The following is a 15,041-nucleotide window of genomic DNA, read 5'->3' on the forward strand; positions in this document are numbered from 1 at the left end:
CAGCGCGCTTCGCCTGTGGATGACACGGCTCTCTGAAGAGGCACTGCTGGGTTCAGTGCTGCTCCCCAGATGAAGGTGGCAGGAGCAGAGGCAGCTGGAAGTCACTTAGCAAGAGAGACTGAAGAGGGAAAAGGGGAAAAGAACTGTCAATGCTGGGCTGATGCCTGCCTTCTCCTCCTTCTGCTGCTTCCTGGGAGCTGAGGATCAGACTGGTTCTATTTGTAGGATTTAGATAAAAGTTTCAGTCACAGGTCATGAATCTTTCAGTTGCAAGAAAGCCTGACTCTTTTTTCTGAAGGGCAGAAACAAGAGAGCAGCCGCTCTGCTGTGCCTGCCAAGCTCAATGTTGCCTGGCTGGAATGCCCAGCTCGGAGCAAGCCGATTCTTTCATCCAGAGGCCATAAAGATGCTGACACCCACGAACATGCACACCAGGGATATTCACGCATGGACTCACAGAGCTGGCCTTCAGTAGATATTTTCTGTGCTCCTGACTGGTGCAAAGTCTCTTCTCCAAGCCCTCTTCAGTCACTGCCTTGCAGGGGGCAGGATTTCACAGAATCACTGCGAAACTAAAGATCTTCCGACAGGAGCGGAAAAAAAATAGAGGGCTGGGAGGGGGTTCTGCGTCACTGAGCCCAATCCTCTGCAATGATAGGCCACATTTCATAAGATCCCTTTCATCCAGCAGCGAGCCTGTATCTTAAAACTAGTTTGTTTTTACCTCCACCTCTTTGTCAAGAGGACTAATATAGCGCCTCATTCTTCTGATGGCTGGAAACCTTCTCAGAATTTCCAGCCTAAGTTTATCCATGACCCATTTATACCTATTTGTTCTTTTGCCAATGCTGTTCTTGAATTGAAATAGCTCTTCTGACTCTCCAGTGTTAACCCTCCTCCCCTCTGCATTTACAGACAGCAGTCACATCTCTCAAAGCCAAATAAAGGCTGCACTTGCTGCATTTCTCTGCAGCTGTTCGTACTTTAACAGACCTTTTCTGAGATTGTGTGCCAGGACTGACTACCTGGTGCTCCAGGTAGGATCTCATCATGCCTTGGATCAGTGATGTTCACACTGGAAGGCTGATGCATCATAGGTTCACAAATTCCTTCTCCAGGGTCCCTCAGGGCACCCCAGAACAGCTAACTTTACTTTCTTCTCCTCTATCATTTCTAAATGATAAGCCCCATTTCACAGAAATAATGTATGGCGTGATTTTCTCAGTGCCCAGCCTTGCCCTTTGTACAATTACAGCCCTCTTCATACTTGCATCTCTCCTGCTGCAGTCTTCAAGACTATCCCATTTTTTTAATACAGTTTTCAGGACCTCCACTATTGTGCTAATCCACCCTAATTTCATCTCAGCCACAAATGTTAAAGCGTCTCCTTTTGTGCCAGGAGCATTAGAATTATAAATGCAATCAACCTCCCCCACCAACCCTAAAGGGACTCCAGGGGCAGCCACTGCACCCCAAACTTTCCCAAATACATTATATGCTCTCCCTAGCTCTCTAGACATTTCCTACACAATTCCACTAATCCCTGTTTTCTTCAGCGTGACTAATCTTTTCACTAGGTCAGATACCTTGTAGAAGTCCAGAGAGATTAGATTCTACTGCACTGCTTTTGTCAAGAAAATCAATTATCAAATAAAATAATCAAATTCATCTGACACAATATACCTTTGGTAAAGCTGTACTGCATTCTTTCCTTCAAAAAGAAGTCCTTTTTCTTCATAAAGCTTTGTATAACATTGAGGTCAGACAGACTAGCTTTTAGTCACACTGATCATATTTTTCTCTTAAAATATACTAAGCAAAGTAGTACACAAAGGGGTGACAGGAACAGTGCCCCATCTGGAGACAGATTCCCGGCATACTGGCTCCAGCAAAGCCACAGCAGAGTAGCACCTAACCTCTGTTACCTGCTTTTCTACTTTGTTTTCTGTTTGGAGTTTTTTACATTCTTTACTTCAAAAGTGGTTTGAACTCAGGCTTCTACAGTGTCAAAGTACAGAATCAGGGGTTTAGAAATTAAACAGATCAAGTTCTAGAAAAATATGTAAGACCTGTGTTTCCACATGACCAGTGGAAACAAAAGGCTGTATCTTTTCCCATGGCAATTAGGGAATCTGGTCCCTAAATCAGGCCAGAGAATTGCAAAGTGCATAGACTCAGGTAATCAGAAATTAAAATAAACCTGAGACTATTACATGTGTTTTGCTTGGGTTTGATCCAGAGGCTTCTGGATGTTGCAGCTAACAGGCTATTAGATGTTCACAGCCTTCTGGCCGGGGATCTCATTCCTAAGCATATTAAATATTATTCAATCACTCATGGAAAAGGAACTGGATTTGGGGACCTGGTAGGCTCCTGTGTGCTAAATTTATGTTAGCAAGTTATTTATATTAACATCTTTTTGTTGTCTTGTTGTCCCTCCTCACTTCATCCTACCCAAGGAACTCCGTTCTCATTGCTCAGTCAGGGCAGCTTTTTTCCCCTCAAACCTTTGGTGCCCTGACTTATTTTGGTGATGTTACTATCCCTTAGGATGGCCAGATGTGATTGTATCCCGCCAGATAATAAACAACACCCGCTTTTCATGGGGCTAGTCCATGAGTAAGCCCTAGAGATACCATCAGCCCACGAGAGATGCAGTTTACATGAGGGAGGAAGATGGGGGCAGAGGAGGGTGGAAGGCCTGAGCTGGAGGGGTTTCAGTCCCAGAAATGCCATGCTTTGCGCAGGTCACATCACATCTTTATGCTTTGTTTTTGCTTTCTCATGGCTGACTGTCCATTGCAATGATACACTCTTGAGCCTGCTCCTCTACTACGCCTTTGTTCAGCACAGCCCTTGGCCAGGGCTCTGCATCTCATCCTCCCTCATTTTCAGCGTCCATGCCAAGACTGTTTCAAAAGCTACTGAGACAGACCTCCAAGCCATACTGCACAGGACTGCAATGTGGCATTTTACTGTTTATATTACATACAAACAATAAAGTTGACAAGTTAATGAAAATTAAGAAAAATGAGGGCATTTCACTTGAGCTATTCTAGGACCATCTCAAACAGCCTTGCATGGACAATTAATCGATTCCTATTATAAAAAAATAAAATGAATGGTCAGTGACTGGAATTAGAAGAGAAAGTAATGAAACTGAAACATGATTATTATCAAAGGCAGAGTCTAATAGGATACCAGAGTCCAGCTGAAAGTTCAGACAAATTTGAAGTTAGTGGCAAAGAAAACCTACTTAATTTTCTCTGTTTCACAAAACAGTTTTATGAACTTAGTAAGGAAATTTTAGCAAATCTGATTATGCAGGGAAAAAAGCTCTTGTCATAATTAATCCAATTCAGAAATCAGATGCCAGCAAAGGGGGAAATTTCCTTCTCATTTATATTCCTGTCAACCCACTGAAATCAGAAGGGCTTCAGGAAAGTTTAAAACTTCCTTGGTAAAAGTATATAGCTTGACAGTAACTGGGCTCATACTTACATTTAGGTGGTTCTCACATCATACTCAAATATTATTGAGTGTTATTATTAAACAGACAAAAGATCTCTGGAGCAAAATCCCACTTCGGGATTTACATTTTTTAGAGTAAAATGCATTTGTACATCTAGAGTCAGGAATTATAGCAGTCAGTAGTAATTATACAGTAGAGAATATATCTTATATACATCAAACCAAATACATAAACACAGAATCTTGATCCTCTATTTCATTTAAAATGGCTATATTAAAAATTAATGGCATAAAAATTCTCCACAATATCTCAGATATTTCAAGGAATGTTCTAGTAGCTAAAATATCGAGAAGCTACTGAAATAAAACACATTAATAACTTTGGGCAGACAGTGCCTTTTTGTTCAGTGGTTTGTACAGCTCTTGACACAATGGAGCAGTCCCTGAAAGGGAACCCAGAAAGGACTGAGCCATCCAAAATAATTAACACACATGATTGATTTCTTTGCAAAGGAGAGGAAAGAAGCAGCAGATCTTCAGCTTTTGGACTCAGACCTGTATTCCTCATCACAGTGTGTGGGAGCGACCTCACTTGCTACCGGTCTAGTAACACTGGGCTCCTAATTGGCTCCAGATCAACAGTCTTCCATGCTACCCCGTGTTTGGCAAGGCCAAATTCTGCCCATTTCCACCCGCACAGATAGAGTAACTCTATCAACTGCTGGGGAGTTGTTCTGTATTTATGCAGCTGGAGCTGAGAGCTGAACTGGGACTCCATTTCTTTACCCCTCTGAAAGGTATAATTCAGATTTCCCCTCTCTTGAAATCCTATGCTGACAAATACACTGAAGTATCTCATCGCTGACATCATATATGAATGCAGCCTCTGCCTTGGCTTCCCCCTGACTTTTCTTATAGAGGGGTGGCAGGGGCGATGCCACCAGAGGTGCTGCCAGCTGCCCACCCTGGTGTCAGCACACGCCTTCTGCCCACGAGGGCCCAACTCTGCTGCCCACTGACAGGCAAGTGACTGGTTTTTAGAACTGCTTTTCACACAGATATTTTAAAACCTGCAGGCTGTATGCAAGGCAGACCCCCATCACTGCCGCAGGGCTTCAAGGCTTTCGTGCCCCACAATCTGGGGGTGGCTTCAGCGCGTTCTTCACAGGGAGAGGCTATGCCAGTCTCAGGTGGCAGCCTGGGAAAGCAAAGCCCCATCACAGGGTGCTTCATGCTCCAGGGCCATCCCCAACATCCTCTCAGTCCTCCTCCTCAGCTACACTGTAAAATGCCCCACTCACGCAGGGAGAGAGCAAACCATGCTTCGATACCAGGTAGCACCTTTCACGCCTGACAGGTGCCCCGCTGAGCAATTCACAGCTTAAGAGACCTTCCTGACCCTTCTGTACCAGCCAGCAGCTAAGCCTGATTAGAGCAGAAGTTTTGCATTGCACCGAAAGGGACAGAGATACTTTGCTTGTTTGGTGGACGTGCTCCTGTTATCATTAGTGAGACATCTGAGGGCCTGTTATTCTTCTGCAGTTATCTATCCCCACTCTGCAGACAGCGCAGTATGTCTGGAGAGCCAGGCAGGTGCTCCAAGGAGTCGCCTTTCATTTGCTGAGGGATTACATCGGAGTTTGCTTGAGGTTGAGTGTGGTTTAAACCCGCCAGCCTGGCAGGGGTTAATGAGCCAGCTGAGCTCCAGCGAGGAGGGTGAAGGAAGCAGGAGCCAGTGGACAGCAAAGACAAACAAGGGAGAGAGTTGGTTTAGTCCTCTGTGCAAAAATAACAGCAACTCTGAGGGGTTAAAAAAAAAAAAAAAAAAAAGGGGTAAATAGACATGCTGTGTGAGATAAACAGGACCCTGGGGATATTTGTTCCTGCACTACCAGATCCGTCATGCTTCCCCCAAAGGGTATTGCATTTCCAGGGATTTGGAGGGTTTTTACTAGTTTACTGCACTGAGGTATTTGAAATATAAGCATGAAAAATATGTAAAGAAAATAACATCCTACTTGAAGTGGCTATGGGTGGGAGGGGAGTGGATGAGAGAAATGAGCCAAGGGTTAGAGATGTGGAGTGTGTGTTTGTGATTGTGTGTGCATGTGTGTGTGCGAGGCACATCAGGGTGCTTTTATCTTTAAGCACAGGCAGCTGAGGTCAAAATGCATCCCCAGAACCTGATCTTGCAACGTCCAAGCTGGTCACACTGGAGCTGAGGCATTAGCTGCAGAAACAGACTTCCTGGGACTGTTTTTTCAGGTTTGTTTTATTCATTCACCATTAAAACAGCTGGTTTCTGTGGTCTAAAGTTCCAGCTGGGAGCCTCTGCAGTAGAAGGGTAAGATTTGTGTACAGTTGGACAAATCTTCACACAGTGCTTTCTTCTAACGATATGGCCCTTCATCCCAGTAGGGATGAACTCCACAGCTTGCAGTGCATCTTCTGTGCCTCTCTTACAGTCCACAATTTAGAGTCAAGGTTATTTCTAAGAGTCCCAAAATAGAGCAAGTACAGAGACAAAAATTTAGAGAATCTACTTAAAACTCAGAGCAGAGATAAGGTCAGATTAAAGGTGTATTTATGGACAAGTTGTCCCTTTTTCTTTTTTTTTTTTTTCTGTTTTTAAAATTGCCTAAAGTGAAGAAATAATGAAACATTACTTCAATAGGCATAATGAGTATAAAATAATTTCAAACAGATGTAAACAAATAGCGTTAGGTAATTAAAACCAGAGATAACTCACTGGCTAAATTCCTCTAGAGTCCTCTTCGCTTCAGCCTTTGATGATACATTAATATTTTTGCATATTCAGAATTTTAAAAATGTATCAGAGAGGATGGAAAAAAGATATTTCCTTTATCAATGAAAAAAATGTGTGTTTATGCCAGAGGAGTATCCCTGTAGCCTGTGTTAAAGGCAAAGCTTTATCGTTCTGCTTTTTTCCTCTTGGAAAGCATGTGCTTGGTTTTCAAATACCTCCCCCCGCCCCAAGTCATTTATCCATAAGCACGTCCTGTGTTCTCAGCTGCTATGATGATGGGGAAGAGGTGGCAGCTTTGTACAGTGGCTGTAACTTTTTCACGGGGGGGATATAACTTTGTACGAGACCTGTACATCTTTGAGGATGTATGTTTAAGACCAAATGTTGCCCTTAGTGGTATAAATCCCGAACAACTCTACTTCAGTAAATACAGTCAAATCCCTCTGGTCACTCCAGATTTACACAGGAAAACCAAGAAAATATTTTGAACCTTGGTGAATTTTTTATATTCACAACCACAAATCCTCCGCTGATAGCTTTGGCGGTAGCCACACACACTGCAGCAGTGTGGCCCCGTGCAGGTAAAGCCCCTCTGAGCACCTGCTACAGACTGTAGGTCAATAAAATTAAAAAGCGGCATCTTGTGAGGGGTTTCTCCTCACCCTGCCAGCACATTTTCTCCAAACGGGCTGGGCTTCAAACTCAGCCCAGGCAATGTCCCTCCCGCTCCCTGCTGTGAAGCTGCCACCAAAATCCGTCTTCATCCTCCAAGCAGGGCTGCACCATCCTCAGCATCCCACATAAGCGTCCATGGTGGTCACGGACACAAGAGCCAGGGGACATCAAGACATGGCTGGGGGAAAATGGAAGAAAAATTCTTTCCTGCCACCCCGTTCCCAGACCCAGCACGACCCTGAACCATCCCGGAGGGTGCAAGCCCCCAGCTCCGTGCACAGTCGCACTAACACACAGCGTGTCCTGGCACTAGTGTGGAGGCAGCCGCTGCCTCCCCAGCTGGCAGAGAGGTGAGGGCCCGTTGTGAGCAGGGTGTTGTCCTGCCCGGGTGTGCCTCTGCACACCTCCGCAGCTGAAAGGCAGCTGCTGATGCTCATGCCAGAGCCAGTATTGTGAGATGTGTTCTTTGTCCTCAGTTTAAGAAAACTGAGAGGCCTGTGGGGTCAGTGAAGTTGTGACAGCTCTGCTGAGACCTTGATGGCTCTGACATCTTGGACACATACAAAACCCAGCCTTTCCTTCTGGGTACCCTTTAGTTCAAAGAAGAAAAGTAAAATGGTTGTGAGGACACTGTAAAGGAGGTTGTGCCTTCAGCAACATACAGCATAAAACACTGCACATACAGAGGCTACTTAGGCAGTTTTAGGCTCTTGCTATTCTGAGTTTAAAGTTTATCAGTGAGACAGTAACAATATAAGCTTGACAAGACTGCACTTTAGTCATCTTGTTTCAGTTCTTAGGCAAAGCTCACATAGCACTTTATAAAGCTAGAGGGTTTACAAATGGGGAAACTGAGGCACAGTGCTACAAAATGGCCTCTCCACAGTACAGATCCTGACTCCCGGGCTATTTACCTGTCTGGCTCTGTTATTGCTTCATTGAAAACTCCCCTCACGTCATGGCAAAGTCCCCTTCTCTCCCACTTTACATGCTCTCTCCACAACTTGATCTTTCACCCCTGGAGTGCAGTGCTTAGCGTACAGCCCCAGATCATCAAAGAAACCCAAACAGGCATTTCACTGATGCAAAAGACCTTTCAAAAAGAGAGAGAACAGAAATAGAAGCATGAGCTTCATCAGAGAAGTGACTATTCCACCAAAGCAAAGCAGCAGCTGAGTAAAGAATAAAAGGAAGAACAGATTAAAGCAGATACTTGAATCCTGAAGAAAGGAGAGCTCTGCATAGCAAATGATTTGCAGGGGGATGGAAAAAAGGCAAGGAAAGAATTATCTAGCAATATCTTGCTAAAGTTGCTGGAGAAGTAATATTAACATAGGAACAGGAAAGTGTGGATAGAAAAAAGCCATTGAGTGTTGGTGGAGAAACAGCTAGGCTCTGTATGTAAAATCAGAGCATCTAAGTTGCCACTTTGGGTTTTTTTTTTTTTCTGTGAAAGGTGAATAGCACAATATATTATCTGTCACAAAGCAAGGAAATCACAGCAGCATTGATTGGAGCAGTGCTTCAGGAAATTATTGAACAAGCAAGAAACAACCTCTGATCACAGCATTCCAGGAGAGGAGTAAATTTGGAGAATTGCACACAGAGCTTAGACCAACATGGGCTACAAATGTTTGAACAGTAATCCATTGCTTAACAAATGGGAAAGCAGCAGGCAGCAATTGCTGCTCAGCAGAACTGTTCAGAGCAGGAAACCATCTCTGCCCAATAGTTGCACACAAAACCAGGCTTTGAAAGCGCCGGTACTGAGGCCCAAACTGAGGAGAGTAAAATCGCTGAAGCATGAAATCCTGTTGGAATTACTCAACACTCATGATGGAGACCGGCCCCAGCAACGGGGTGTGCATCCTCAGATACATATTTTACTAGCCTTTAAGCAGTAAACATTCGCTGGGCCCAGAAAGCAGCATTGTGTAAGCAGCATGTTTTGTTGGATTCTGTTTTGTTGCTGTTCAAACTTACAATCAATCTTCAGTGATTTACTGAGGAGGATTGAGCACACCAGAAATCATTTAATTTCATCATCTCTGCCAAAAGAATTCAATAGTTTACACTACCCATCATTGTGAAAGATGCTCTTTGAGTCTGGATTTCCCCTCCAGGTAATCATAAAAGGGTGCCTGACCTGTATCTGGGCAGAAAACATACCAAGATCAGTGGAATAGCCCCTGTTTGCACCAGCAGAAGCAGTCTAAAGAAGGAAAAAGGTTTATTCTGATGTCTTTTTCTGATAACTGTCTTAGGTATGTCCCATCTGCTGTTCCTCAGTAGCACTGGGGACTGGACATTGTTGCAATATGTGTAAGCGTTGATGTTTCTAAAAATTAGCAGCGCTCTATGATATATTTGCCCTAGGTAACATCCCAACTGGCAAGTATTAATTAACTGGCACATCTAGAAGTGCGCGAAAACAGCAAGCTCTTGGAGATGGAAAGTGAAGGAAGGGTTAACCAGTCTTTATTTTTTGCCAGCAAGTGTATGTACTCTGTTCCCCATCCGCCCCCATAAAGTATGAAATGTAGCAGATGTTTTGAGAACAGCTAGCCTGATCTATCAGCCTCTATATAAATGAAGGTTGAGTTAGTGAAGAAGAAGGCAGAATAATGTTTACAAGAGAAGAGCAAGAAGATTTCCGACACCTGGGCAACTTAATGATGGCAGATGGCAAAAGCTGAAGGCAAAGAGAAGGAGCAATGCGCACCAGCAGCTGTTGAACAAATGGGGAGTGGAAAGGCCTCTGCTGAAACTGCGCGGGGAGAATTTAATACCGGCAGTTCTGTAAGAAGGATAGTGTGAATATGCAAAGAGGAGCCTGTGTTTTAACTCCTCAGACAACTATCATCAAAAGTACCCAATGGGTTGTCAACCAAGAAGATTTTCACAGCAAGAAGCCATCTATTTGCATCAAATACTGTCAGCCTGCAAAGCAGCAACTTCTGGGTCATTTAACAACACTCCAGATGTAGTTATTTTCTCCTAGGCAAGTGGCTCAAAAAAGAGCTATGCAAGAAAAAGACAGAGTTGGCGTATAAAGGACGACAATCAAGCAGCATGTGGAAGTGATTAGCTAGTCAGTGTAATATAACTCAGTTAAATGAACAGATTTCCAGGACACTTGGGTGTCCTGTGATTCTCAGCATGAGAGAGACTGCAAGACTATGACCAAACACAGGGTTGCATTTCCCATCAGTAAACAAGTGATTTCTGACTTTATGCTGAAGATAGTCACCCAGGACAGCCTCGCTGTTTCCCTGTGGCAGCGTGGCAGCTATCACACTCTGAAGTTGTAGAATACACAGGTGCTGCCTGTTTTACCTCAGGAAAAAGAAGGGAGACCAGCCAGAGCTGTAAATGTAGGGACTGATGTCAACCAGCTTTCTTGATAATTCTTGCATTTAAGGCAGAGGTGGGATTAATGCATGTAGCCATGATCACCATTAGGAATTTCTCTTCCCCCACGCTGCATTCACCCTGTCTAGGGAATAGCTGGCATTTGCAAAATATTCCAGCTCTACAAAGCCCAAGAGTATCTAGATGTGTGTGACAGAATTTGGCCACTTTTGAAGGATCCTTTTCCTTATTAAGACTAATTTTCATTTACACTGTAATTATACATAATACAACCCGCTACCTACCATGCACATCATATCTGTAGCTTTGCCAGACTAACACTGCAGTGACCACTGACACTCTACAGAGGGACCCAACACGGAAGAACCATTGACAGATCATTCCTGCAATTCCTTTAATACATGATTCACACCAAGTATTTATGGATTAGTGAGATTCCCTGCTGCTGTTTGAAAAAGACTCAGCAAGTGGGTAGAAAGAATGCCGTCTGATAGGTATACAACTTCAAAAGAAATTCATACTGTTCCTAGAGAATTTGTCCCCACAGGGGAAGAAACGGTTATTGTATGTGTAACCTGCAGCTTTAATTATATTGTGTATTTCCCTGTGCAATTAGAAATGTGTATTTGTAACAGATAGTTACACTTTCTAGTTATGTATCTATCAAATTCTCGTTATAATTAGGATGACTCATAATGAAATTATGCATTAGTTGTTCCATTCATTATATTGTTTGACTTACAGTCAGCATGCAAACTACAAATCTGAATTCTTCCTCTCGTTCATCCTCCTAGGCCATTTCCTAAGCAAATACTGATCAGAAACAGAGATGTTTTAAATTGTTGCAACTCCTTTGCAAGCAGTGGGTTTTCTCAGAGGGTCTACTGCTGCAGAGCTGAGCAGCAATCTCAGCTCCTGTGAAGGGCAATAGGATTTTGCTGATGGAGGGCAACATGTGAGCCCTCTCTTTGCCGGGGCAATCCTACTTTGCAACATGAATACAGTCCAGGAAGACAGAAAAATTGCCATACCTGATCAGATCAGTGCTCCATTGCTCTCTGTATCTTGTTTCCAGCAAGGATCAGGTTGGTGCATCAGAAAAATGCAACAACAGTAGAGCCATGGCAAGGGTAGGGAGTACGCATGAGTCCCATTCACTGAAGGCAGCTGACATTGCTGCTCGGTGATTAGAAAATGCCTGAGGAAAGGGAGATTATCTCAGTATATCTCCCTAAAACGGAACCATTTTGGACTAACCAGCCCCTAGATCTTTCTGATCATCCTCCGTTGGCCTATGCCTTACACCATGAGCATTTTATTCCCCTTTCAGTTACCACCCAATGTAAATACATCTCCTTGTCCTTTTGATTGCACCGCTCTAGCAGATAGTTATCACATCTTGACCACCAAGTCTGGGTGACTTTAACCTACTGCAAAGGATTGAAGCCTTTGGGATTACTATGGCAGGGAGGTCCAAAGGTAATTTATTCAATGCATAAGGGAGGAGGGAATGGGGATAATCATCCATTTTTTATGGGCCACCTTGTATTCAGCATATATAACTGGTGAACTGTGGTCATGGGTCGCAATGATCACCTGATTTAACCTGGCATTGAACACTGTTGTGTTCAGTTCAGTATTAAAATCTCTCAAAAGATCATCAACAAAGTCAGCACCCCTAGACCTGTGTATCTCCAATGGGAATTTCTCTAATGTCTCTTGAACTGCTGTGTCATCCCCCTTACAAATCAAATGCAGGGTGAGCCCCTTAGTGAGACAGAAGTCTATTGCTCAGGACAAGGAGAACTTTTCTTTTTTCCCCTTTATTTTTCTGCCTTAAGGTGAATATAGTGCTTATGAAAATGCTAGATAAGTGGCAGCGAAAAAATTCTTTAAATTATTCACAAAGCAGGGATTGTTCTGGCAGTTGTGCTAGCAGATGGAATGTAGTGGTCCACTCTGAGATTCATGCCTACAAAATGCGAAGTGCGCCCTGCTCCCATCAATTCTGGGAGAAGCTTAAGGTGCTAATAATGCCCCGCTGTAAACGAAGAAACAAAACTGGAGCCCTGGGTGCAAGGGGTGAAAAGGGGAAGGGAGGATGTCCAAGAGTGACAGCAAGTACAGTTATGGGGAAGCACAGAGTGCAGAGGCACCCCGTTAGGAGCAATGTTGAGTCGGGAGAAAATGTCATGCTTGTGGTAGCCCCAGATGTCCCCATCACCATCTATGGCTTGCTTGCACCAGCAACAAGCATGTTTCAGTAGTTTCCCTGAAGGCCAGTTCAGAGGGAGGAGAGACCAGTAGCCCATGCTGAGCACACTTGCTGACATGCATTGTGGGCATCTGGTGTGGCACAAAGTGATGTGGGAAAAAGAGGGTTTTAAAGTGGCCACTTTCCCCCTAGGAACAAGGCAGAATTGACCAGCTGGTTCAGCACAGAGCAGCAGACACATCTCCTGCAAGGAGTCACCAGCACAAAGGACCAACACAAATACAAACCAGAGTTTCTCAAAGGAGAAGGTTCACACCTTAACCAGCTCTCAGGTCCCAGTCATTCAAAAACCTAATGCGTATTTGCCATTAGTGCTCCCTTAACCCCTTCATTCCCATGGTGTGAGGCAGCCACAGCTGGATTTTCACTGTGATCTGGTTTCCTCCTTAATCTCTCTAAATGCCATTCCTTTCTGAGATGTCTCCATGCATGGTATTTTCATTTTAAGCCAAGGGCTGTGAACTGCGTGGTACCAAAAAGTCAGGCAGGTGCTGAACGAGCAGCAGAAGTGCTAACTCCCCCCTTCTCTCTCCCAGCCTGCCTTGGCACTAGGTTGCCTCTCCAGTCCTTCAGCCCATGTGCCACTGCTGCTGGCAGAGACCTGTCCTGCTGGTGGCTTTTACATTTGTCCACTAGGGACCACACGGAGATCAGCAACACTGAACTGACAGCAGATGTTAACAAGCCTTGATCCATCTTGACCTGGGCTGATTATTAACTGACAACAAGAAAAAAAAGGCTCGAAGATCTCAGCAGAGCACCAACATCTCTGACCTGGGATCTGGAGTTATGCACGGTTGTACTGAAAACAGCCGTCTCCAGCAGCATCCTCTGCACCCCCTCTCTTCCCCACATGACAGGCACTGCGAATGCCAAGCATCGCTCATGTTTCTTCTGATCATCTTTATCGCAGGTCCTGTACACTTGCAAATTCAGATTGCAAGACCTTGCTATCTGCAAACTGTATTTTGCTTTTTGGGGAGTGTAATGTACATCCGTGACTCTGTAAATACAATTCACAGTACGGTCCCTATGTCCCGCTCATTCAGCTTTGTGCCACATCTGCCTTACAGAGTTTTCTGAACTTTCAGCTTCCAATCGCTACTTCCACTAACTCCTGCGACAGCCTCAGCTTGCGGTGGGGGCGGATGCTGTCGCGTTCATCTGGCCGTTCACATCAGCTGTGAGAGCTACAGCACCTTCCATTCCCGGGAGTGATTTTCTCCTTAGTTTCAAAACAATGTGTGAAACCCTGCTCTGCAGAAACAGTACCCTCAGTAAGTTTAAGGATGACTGAAGCTATTTCCTCTCCCGGGGAGGTTTAAAAAGCTACGGAGGGATGAATGGGGTTAGACCTATCACTGCATTTCTAGCAGCCATCCTATTACAGCACTGAATAAAAGCAGGAATGGCATGTCTAGCCTAGGTTAATAAACCCCACCGAGTGCATGCCTTAAAAGCACTACGAAACAGCCTTAAGTCAGCTTGCGATAACTAATTTCAAGCATGGCTGTCTAGTGTGCCTGTCATTCCTATTGTCCTTCCAAACTATTTCAGACATTTTGAGCAGGGAGTACTAAGCTATGAGTTAGCAGGGGTTGTGACATTAATGGTCCAAAAAGGTTTAAGCACCAGGAGAGAACGATGACAGCGCTTAACAACTGGTGGCAGTTTGGAGGATTCCGCTGGATCTCTGTTTATTAATAATTAGGCTTCTCCTCGGAGGAAGATGTGACAACTATTGGAGGTAGGATTTGCATGGGAAACAAAGGGAGCTGTAGCTGTTCGGTGCCCATTGTTTGTGCTTTGCTCCCCGGCTTTCCGAGCACAGCCAGGTGCAGCCGGCAGCGGCGAGGCGGCGGTGGGGAGGGGGTGATGGGATGGGGGGGAGAGCCAAGGGGGGAAATACTGTTGATAGTCCTGCGTTTTATGGCAGAAATGCCTCGAGGACAAACTGGCTCAAATCTCGCTGCCTGCTGAGTGTGCATTCCACGTTACTCTTCCCACGGAGTAAAATACATAGAGGTCATGCAGAAAACACTTTACTCCTTTTCTAAGGAGCCAGATGGGCTGGTTCCGAGACGGGAGATGGAAGTGGGGAGGATGCCCCGAATTAAAAGGGGAAGAGGAAAGCTGTGGAGCCTGTAAGAAGAGGGAGACACGCTATTAATATGTAAAATGTGTCTAGAGTGCCACCGATGACATTTGAAAAGGGGAAAACAGAGCCGGGGTGGGGGGCGGGAGGGACTTTCCGGGTGAGGGACTCCTTAGGTTATAACCTATTGCAAAAAATAGCATGATGTGTCCATCCATTTTGCATAATCAAAGCTTCCTCTGCACTGTTGGCATTGTTTTGCTGGACGAGAATTGTAGTTTCAGACAGAAAAAGGCACAATTCCCTCCTGTGCCACCGCCAGCCCCCTGCCACCCTCCCTCCCTCCGAGAAACAGCAGTGTGGGGAAGGATATAAACGATGTTTAG

At 44.7% G+C, this 15,041-nt stretch overlaps 1 protein-coding gene across 4 annotated transcripts in view; it reads left to right on the forward strand.

Annotated features, from left to right (window-relative positions):
• Positions 1 to 15,041, forward strand: part of LOC113483594 (calcium-activated potassium channel subunit beta-2) — a 155,955-nt gene that overhangs the window by 35,161 nt on the left and 105,753 nt on the right. The window contains exon 1 of one of the 4 annotated variants that reach the window (XM_026855267.1): positions 13,730 to 13,837. The exons of 2 other annotated variants lie outside the window; for them this stretch is intronic. The gene's annotated coding sequence lies outside the window, so the exon portion shown is untranslated. One more of the 4 variants, XM_026855266.1, reaches the window with a different exon arrangement.

Source organism: Athene cunicularia (assembly GCF_003259725.1).
Source record: "Athene cunicularia isolate RWA chromosome 9 unlocalized genomic scaffold, athCun1 chr9_part1, whole genome shotgun sequence".
In the NCBI taxonomy this organism is placed as follows: Eukaryota; Metazoa; Chordata; class Aves; order Strigiformes; family Strigidae; genus Athene; species Athene cunicularia.